The 8,095-nt window shown below is 41.4% G+C and overlaps 1 protein-coding gene across 1 annotated transcript in view; it reads left to right on the top strand.

Moving 5' to 3' along the window:
• RCN1 (reticulocalbin 1, EF-hand calcium binding domain) overlaps window positions 1-8,095 on the top strand; it is a 26,858-nt gene that overhangs the window by 1,172 nt on the left and 17,591 nt on the right. The window lies entirely within an intron of this gene.

The following is an 8,095-nucleotide window of genomic DNA, read 5'->3' as shown; positions in this document are numbered from 1 at the left end:
ACTCCTAACTCCCTTGTGCGCTGCTCCAATGCAGAAATCCAAGAGGGAGCCCCTTGCAAAGGGGATTTCTTTTTTCTCATCATGTGTGCTTTGAAGCAGCAGAGAAAAATGTCACAGTCAAAACCTGGTCTCTTGTGAAGAAGTCTGGATTTGCCAATACAACAGCTCTCTTCCCCCAGACACTTTGTCCTGTTCCTCTGTCCTCTGGAGTTGCCAGCACAGGGCAGAAGTTGCTGCCACTGGTCGCTGGGGGAAAAGGGTGAGTTGTGGTTTGACAACTGGGACAGCCATCATCTGACATTTCCTCCCTGCGGTTGCCCTCACAGGGGGAAGTTGACTTTGGCTGGAGCACTGTGTGTTCTGGCTAACCCAGCTGGCAGACAAATCCCCAGGGACTCCTGGCAGTGCGAACCAGAGCAGCCTGAGGCTGCACTCCTGTATTCAGGAAAGCCTGGGGCAGAGACACCGAGTCCAGTGCAGAGCCCAGCCTTCATTGCCCCCATAAAAGCTCGAGCCAGCTTACAGTGAGGTCGGTGCCAAGGCTCCTGTACGAAAGGGAATCCAGCTTGTTCAGAACAGCGTCTTCTGTGTCACTGCCAAACCCCACAGGATCTCAGGTCCAGTGTTAGTCATGGTGCTGGTGGTAGTACACATTTATGGGGTCTGTTGTTTACGCTCTGCCATTTACTGCTTTGTTCATTCAAGAAAGTCAAGTTGGCTTAATCTTATTGTGTTAATAGATCTAAATATGGACATAAAGAACTTGAGCATACATAAGCACAATGAATATGAGTCTCTCATTCATTCCTGCATAGTACACGGTAAATTGCCAGTGCAGCCCTTTCGGCTTACTAACATCTTTAGACTTTGCCTCACAAAGATTACGTTCCCCACTCAGCAATTCAACCTCCTTCTAATACTTTTAAAACAGAGTAAAGGCCAAGACCCATAGAGAAGATGCCAAAGATCGAACAGTTGGCCCTGAAAGCAGATGAACTGCAACAGCCAGTAAAGCAAACAAACGATGCCAACAGCGGTGCTCTCAAGCAAAGGAAGTACAGTTTCTGTTCTGGCATCCACATAACCCGAACACTTACACACACAATGCAGATCTCTGCAAGGCAACAGCGAGTATCTGCTTGGAAGGGGTCTTTGCTACTTTGAACTTTTTCAGGCTTTCTCAGTGCTGTGGCTTTTCTTATGCTTCCCTCACCCTTCTGGTCATTTTGGAAAAATAAATTCATTGGAGCCCAGGCTCCCGCACTTACTGGACCCCAGAAAGCTGCAACAGCTAAGGGCTGGAATACACTGGCAATACTTTGTTTTCTTTCTAACAAGAAAGGACTTTCATTTCCCTCTGAACCACACCAAGCACACATCAGGAAATGAGCGTTTGCAAGGCTGAAATCTCAGCATCGAGCATTATTTAAATTTGTAGGGCTATTTAATGTTCATCACACATTTGATCCTAACAGTGCAAGTGATTTTCTATCAGAGCATTTTTTTTCCACTTCAACAAGGAAAACTGCCCCTCCAAATATAAGCACTGCTTGTTATTTTGAGGCAGTGAGGCAAAACATACAGCACATAGGCCACATTTGGCTTGCTTAGCAGATGTCTACAGATCACTTGATGTTAATTTCAACATAAAAGCTATTATATTTCTGGCCTTGCCCTATTAGTTGTTAAATAATTATTTATGCTTGGCAGATAAATTCTAGGAACCTTGAATAAAGCCCATCAACCCTACTAAACTAACCATATTTGACACAACAGTTTTGACTCTCAGAAGACCCTAGATGTAATGTTTGTTGCCTATATGATTCTGTTTCACAACCTAAAAGGTAATCCCATATTTATATTTAAACATAAACTGCATATAATATGCGTTCCAACATTACTTCACAGGCAAGGAATTAGCTTGTCTGGTTCACTGACATTTACAGCTGTGTACTATAGCTAGTTTCAGTTCATAACTCAGTTTATCTAAATAATCTCTTATTCATTTCACAATTCTGGCACTAGTTAATATGTTTTTCCATAGATGTTTTGGCTTTGCCTATTGGTTCGCTATACTTGTGATCAGTTAGGAACTGGTGTGCTGCGGCCTCGATGGCTACAAAACAAAATGATAATTGGACTTCCTTTAATTAATATATTTAAGCAAAGCAGCTAACCCTTCTTACAAGAGTGCTATTTATACACACTCAAAACTGCAATTGTTGTGCATTCTGGTTGAACGGTTTGTAAATTCCAAATAGCCGCTCTACGACAAAACTTGGAAAAGGTATTGAGTGCAAGGCCCTGTACAAAAGCCTTTCAACCAACTCTTTGGACATTCCTATGTTGTTGTCTGAAGAAAATGTAGTTGGTGTGTTGTCCTTTGTGAGCATATTGTAGTCTAAATACACTTTTGTATCCTTAACAGACAAGTTAGAATTTAAAGATTTGGGAAAATAAGGAATTTGAATGTTTCACTGAGGAGAACTCATTCAATATGCCTATTTCTATTTCATCTGTCTGGTTAAAAGAGCACAGCTTCTCTATTATTGCAGTAATGTACATTATGTCTGCATTTAAGGTTGTGTGCAGTTTATGATTTTTTTGTGTGATAAACTTAAACAAAAATTAGTGATTCGAAAAAGAGCAAAAGGAATTCATATCACTTACAGCATACTGCACTTCCTGTCCTAAAAGCTGCGCAGCATTGTTTTGCACTGTTGACAATTAAACCAAACTCACTACAGTTATTAAAATGCTTTCAGCTGATTCCAGTGGACATTGGGCAGACCCCTTTTGCAGTTGGTATGCCTCTATTCTAAGGAAGCTTAATTTCAGTGGGTAATTGTGCTACATATTATCAATAAAAAATGTCTAAACTTGGAGGCAGTTTCCCCTTTAATTTCCAAGCCAGCCCTGTTCTGCTTCTCCCAGAAAGCCAAGCTGCCTACTGAGGGCTGAGTGTTCATGTTTCTTCCCACTTATGCTTCAAACCATGGGGGTGTGAGCCTGCAGCATCTCTGCTGTAGCTTGCTTTAGAACTGTGAGCTATTTTGTCAGGCCCCAGTATTTGTCAAAACAAGGACCTTAATCCAAGCAGGGAAACCACTGTCAGGTCTGAAGGTTGAGAGACAGGAAGAACCTGGAGGCAGCCACTGGAATGTGTTCCCCACAGCAACAGTTGCTCATAGCCATACCAGCCTTTCAGAAATCTCTACGGGAGCAACGTCGGAATCCATGGGTGTTTCAGGAAGTGAACTGTTACCAGGGCTTCTTGTGCCATTTCTCCCCTGGCACAACAGACACAAAATGGTCAGTCTTAACCAGAAGCTTGCCATTTAGTGGTACCCTAAGAAAAAGCTAGGGAAGAAAGCTGAGTTCCCCATTCCCCTGGGTACCTACATTCCAGGTTGCTCTGCAGCTATGGCCTTTATGCATCTCCCAGCCCTGTGATGAGCCCGGTCTACACTTGACCTTTGCACATGGAGAATTTAACCCTGCGTTAAAAATGATCAACAGATGAGAGCTGTGGATATCGTTTCACTTCTGCTCCCAGGAGGCAGAAGTTGTGGCCAAAAGCAGGGTTTATTGTAGGGTTGGTTTTACAATTATTATTAATGACAAGCCAATTTCTCTCTGTTGATGTCTGCTGCGTGTGATAACGCAATGTTTCCTTGAACATCATGTCATAAACTAGCAAAGGTGAGCAACTGGCGAGGCGGAAAAAGCGAGGAGAAGAGACAGTAAATAAAATCATGCACATCAATTATTATTTATTAAATGCACATGCTTTTTTGACATATGAATTTGATGTTATTATTTCCTTTGCTTTCTGATAAAATACACCCACTTGTTAAATACAAACTGCACAGCTGGCTAATACAGCGTTTTTTTCACATGCTGGCAGGCTCCCTTAGTTTTGTCAGCTAGAAGCAAATAAAAATATGGAGACTACGTAGTGCAGGGAGAAGGCGATACCCTTGCTAGAGCAGGGAACCAGAATCATTAAACACAATGTTAACCCCACATGTGGCATTAACCCAGGCAAAGCTTTTCTCATGCACACCTTTTTCCCTGTGTTGGAATGATACTGCAGCTCTGAGGAAAGATTTGCAATGTCAGCAGTTTCTGTGATGAACTTTTAAGATCTTCAACTGAACACCTGTGCTACAAGTTTCATTAACAACTGACACCGTTTCTCAGACATTCCTAGGTTACTTGCAGCCTTTTCATTTTTAATCCAGTGTTAATAATACCTCACTCTGTGAATAAAAACAATAAATCAAAACCATAGAGACATACTCTTTAACAAGTCCACAGTGAAACAAAAAAATATGCCGGTTATTATCCCCACTGTCCCCTGAACTTATTTAGGAAGAGGTCAGTTGAGTCCTGAAGAAGACATCCTACCTGTGGAAAGCAGAGGACTGAATAATTACAGTCAAATATTTTATCTGGCTGTCATATTGGTCAGTCAAAGAAACTGGCCTATAAACAGGGTTTCAGGAGGTCTAGTGCTGATATTATGAATTTTATTTTGAAAAGACTGTGTATTTAACTTGCCAGGACCTCAGGTTGGCTATCCCTATAATTCCAAGGTATCTACTCTTCCCTTCAATGTGATATGGAGTCTAAGGAGAGGCCATCCTCAGGCAATCACATGCTGAATACAGAAATGACAAAGAAATACGTCCATTATATGTAAAGTAGGCAGACAGGCAAAAACTCCAGGAGGCAGTTAGGCTCGGTAGTTTCTGTCAGATGATAAAACCCCTGACTTCATATATTTCTTTCTGGTGCAGTTTGCTTTTCTTAGGTGGGCATCCTAGAAGATGTGTTTTTTTAAAAATCCAGTGTAAATCGGGGATGTCTGTAGCTCCAAGCGCTGCTGCAAGGTTCAACAACAAACTGGATTACCTGGACATGGGTACCTTTCAAATTCCACTACCATCAATAGCAATTCTTGGCAGGCTGGCACAGCTGAACAGTACTATCTGTGCTACCATTGGGCAAAGTATTGAATTGTTAATTCACAGAGAAATTAGAGGGGAAAAGATTAAACCTTACAATCTGGGATTTGTAGGCAGACCTGTAAGAGTGGCAGACACCCCTGTACAGATACCAGGGGATACAGATTGGCAGTATTTTAATCTCCAATTAATTAACACTCTCTACATCTACTACCTCTAGCACAAATAAAGTTGCTTAGTGACTTCCACTCCCCACCATGGTTCTGTTTGAGAGAGACCATGTTTTTATGAAGAAGACAATTCAGTGCTGCCTAATGAATAGCTCAACTTGCTTTGGGAACATTTTCCTTACAAACTGGGATCTGACTACATATGTGCCTCTGGCTGCCTGCACAGTCTTTCTCTGACACCACAAATCTCCACCCTCTTTAATCAGAGTATTTCCTCATTTAATGGCTGGGGCAGTGCAGCCTTCAGTAATCAGTAACTTCAGCACTGATTGCAGGACTAACACCCACATTCCCATTATTTAACCACAAAGCAAAAATATTCGGCAACAATTTCATTCTTCACCAGAAAAACAAAACCTTTACTTAACCAATTTTCTTGCCTGCTTTTTTTTATCCTTAACAAAAGACTCTAGTTACAGGTTAGAGGCTTATCTTATTTTCATACCTCCAGGGTTCTAAGGTTACACAAGGACTAGTGTATACGCAGATCAGCATTCATACAGATATTTTTGTTTCTCTTGCTTATGACCAAACAAGGGATAACTGTTACCAGCTTCCTCTCTGCTATTTCTTCATTTCAGTAACAATGCAGTGGCCCTGATAAGTATTCAGCCACAGCATGTCTGCTTTGAAAAACAAAGCTGCTCTCCCATATCCTCTGTAAATGATTTGAGGAGGTTTACACCTCAGTCCAAACATCTGTGGCTACAATTCCACCCCCACATGCTCACACTCCGTGTTTACAAATGCAAGAACTTGGGTTTAAGCACAACACGGCCCCGCAGTGTATCCAAGTCTCTAGACTTTTATGCCCTACATACACTGTGGAATTTCCACTGTGCATACAAAATTATTCATGACAGAAACGTTGAAGGACCACCCTCCCCCTCCCTCCTTGTGAATACCAATGAGAAAAATAGCAAGAGGTTTTCTTTTCCTTCCCAATCATAGTGAGGAAAGGAAATTTAAAAACAACACATGGGGGAGGGGAAGGGAGAGTCACTGCAAAATGTTGAAGACCAGGGGTGCGAGTACATACTTGTATTAACATCCTCCATCCCTGGAGCTGCAGTAATTTGCATGACATTATCTACCTGGGATGTTGCTATGGTTATCACCATACATAAGTAATTACCAGGGCAAATTGCATATACAGCGCACAGATTCATGCTGTCAGAAGCAAAGGATCTTTTTATACACTTGAAAATGTAAATGTTTGAAAAAACACTAATCACAAAGATTCCTGATAAGAGAAAAACTTCAAGACTGCTCCCGAGTTATCTAAAATGGTTGTTAACCATGCTTATTGACAACAGTACCTTAAGGGGCAACTCAGACCATGCCCAAGTAAGCCAGACACTGCACAGGCTCAGTAGAAAATCAGTAGAAACAGTAACCAGTAGTAGTAACCAGAAACTAATCAGTAGAAATGGTAGAAAATCCCTGCCCAAAGAGTTTACGGTGCAATTAGATGGGAAAGGTACAGAGCAAGAGAAGTGGTATATCAACACAGAGCAAACATGGTTGTCAGCCTCATGATATCGGCTAGATTATTTTGGGTAGATTATATCAAGACACTTGCTTCTGGCAAGCTAGGCACAAAAAGATGAAAAGAAGAGGAGGAGGGAGTGATGTAGACAACACCCATGCAAAAAAAAAATAAAAGGGACGTGGTGTTGTGATGAAGCAGCTAGTCAGGATAGGCCAAAACTAAGTCTAATCAAAGTGGTTCTCTAAAAGTTCCCCCAGTTCCCCTCCTGCAACATTTCTGCTGCCATTTGCAGGCTGGGATCTGATTGTGCCTTGATCTCCTAACTTCTCGTTTCCCACATGGGCTGAGACAAAAGTTACAGTCCATCTACAGTTGTACACCCAAGCTGAAGAGAGCAGTTAACACCTAACAGAATTTGACTGAAAGTACAAATACAGGGTATCTAACGCTAGATCATCCAAAACAAATTAGGCATAAAAAGCTCATTCTGAAAATACTGCTACAATTACATTTCCAATAAAATACAGCAGCACTGTATACAAACAGCTTGAGCTGCAGTCTATTGGTGTCAATGGAAATTTTTCAACAACTTTGATGGTGTTCTGTGCCCTAAGGAAAAGACAAGGTTTTAAAAAATAGTGCTGCTGCTATGATCTGAGTAAAGCATATTAGGCTAGCTGGAATATAAAATATGTATCTGGAAAATACAAAATAGGTTTCTATAATTTAATTTGAGGTGACATACGTTAGTCTCATATCCATCCAAACCCATCATATGTTCTGTGTACAGAGGAATACTATAATTTAGTTATTCTGGATTTACAGAGTATAGTAGAATTGAGGAGAAAAAATGTTATATTTTCCATTTCTAGCTTCTCTGAAAAACAAGTTCTTCTTTTGCTTACTTAGAAATCATGCGCTTCTCGCAGACATTTATCTTTACCTCCTAATATTATTAGCAGAGTTATCATCAAAGATCACCATTCTCCCTAACTGAGCTGCAGAATACATTTTTTCAGTGCTGAAATAGGCTCTGCTCCTAGAGCTAGCCTTTCACAGTTCTCCCCAGGAAACCAGGCAGTCTGCCACACCGACCCTAACAATGATGGTACTTCCCCACACTCACCAACAGTAAGTTAAGCTCCCTTGTGTTTCAGCATCCACCCCCAGAAAGCCATCATTCCCTGATAACGAAGTGCCACCATGAGAGCCTGGACTGCTGAGTTAAATCTACTCTCTCATTCCTCCAGGTTGCCTCAGGGGACTATTAATCATAGCTACACGAGACTCTGAAATGTACTGGATTTGTTGATGAGAAAACCAGTGAGTGTATCAGCGCTTTACCTATTTATATAGGGATCTCTACTTAAATGAAGCCAAGCTCCATGAGGAGCATGTCAGCA

The sequence above is a fragment of the Pygoscelis adeliae genome, unplaced genomic scaffold (genome assembly GCF_000699105.1).
Source record: "Pygoscelis adeliae isolate BGI_AS28 unplaced genomic scaffold, ASM69910v1 Scaffold171, whole genome shotgun sequence".
Classification (NCBI taxonomy): Eukaryota; Metazoa; Chordata; class Aves; order Sphenisciformes; family Spheniscidae; genus Pygoscelis; species Pygoscelis adeliae.
The sequence above is the reverse complement of the archived record's forward strand: the minus strand, read 5'-3'. Positions and strand labels throughout refer to the sequence as shown.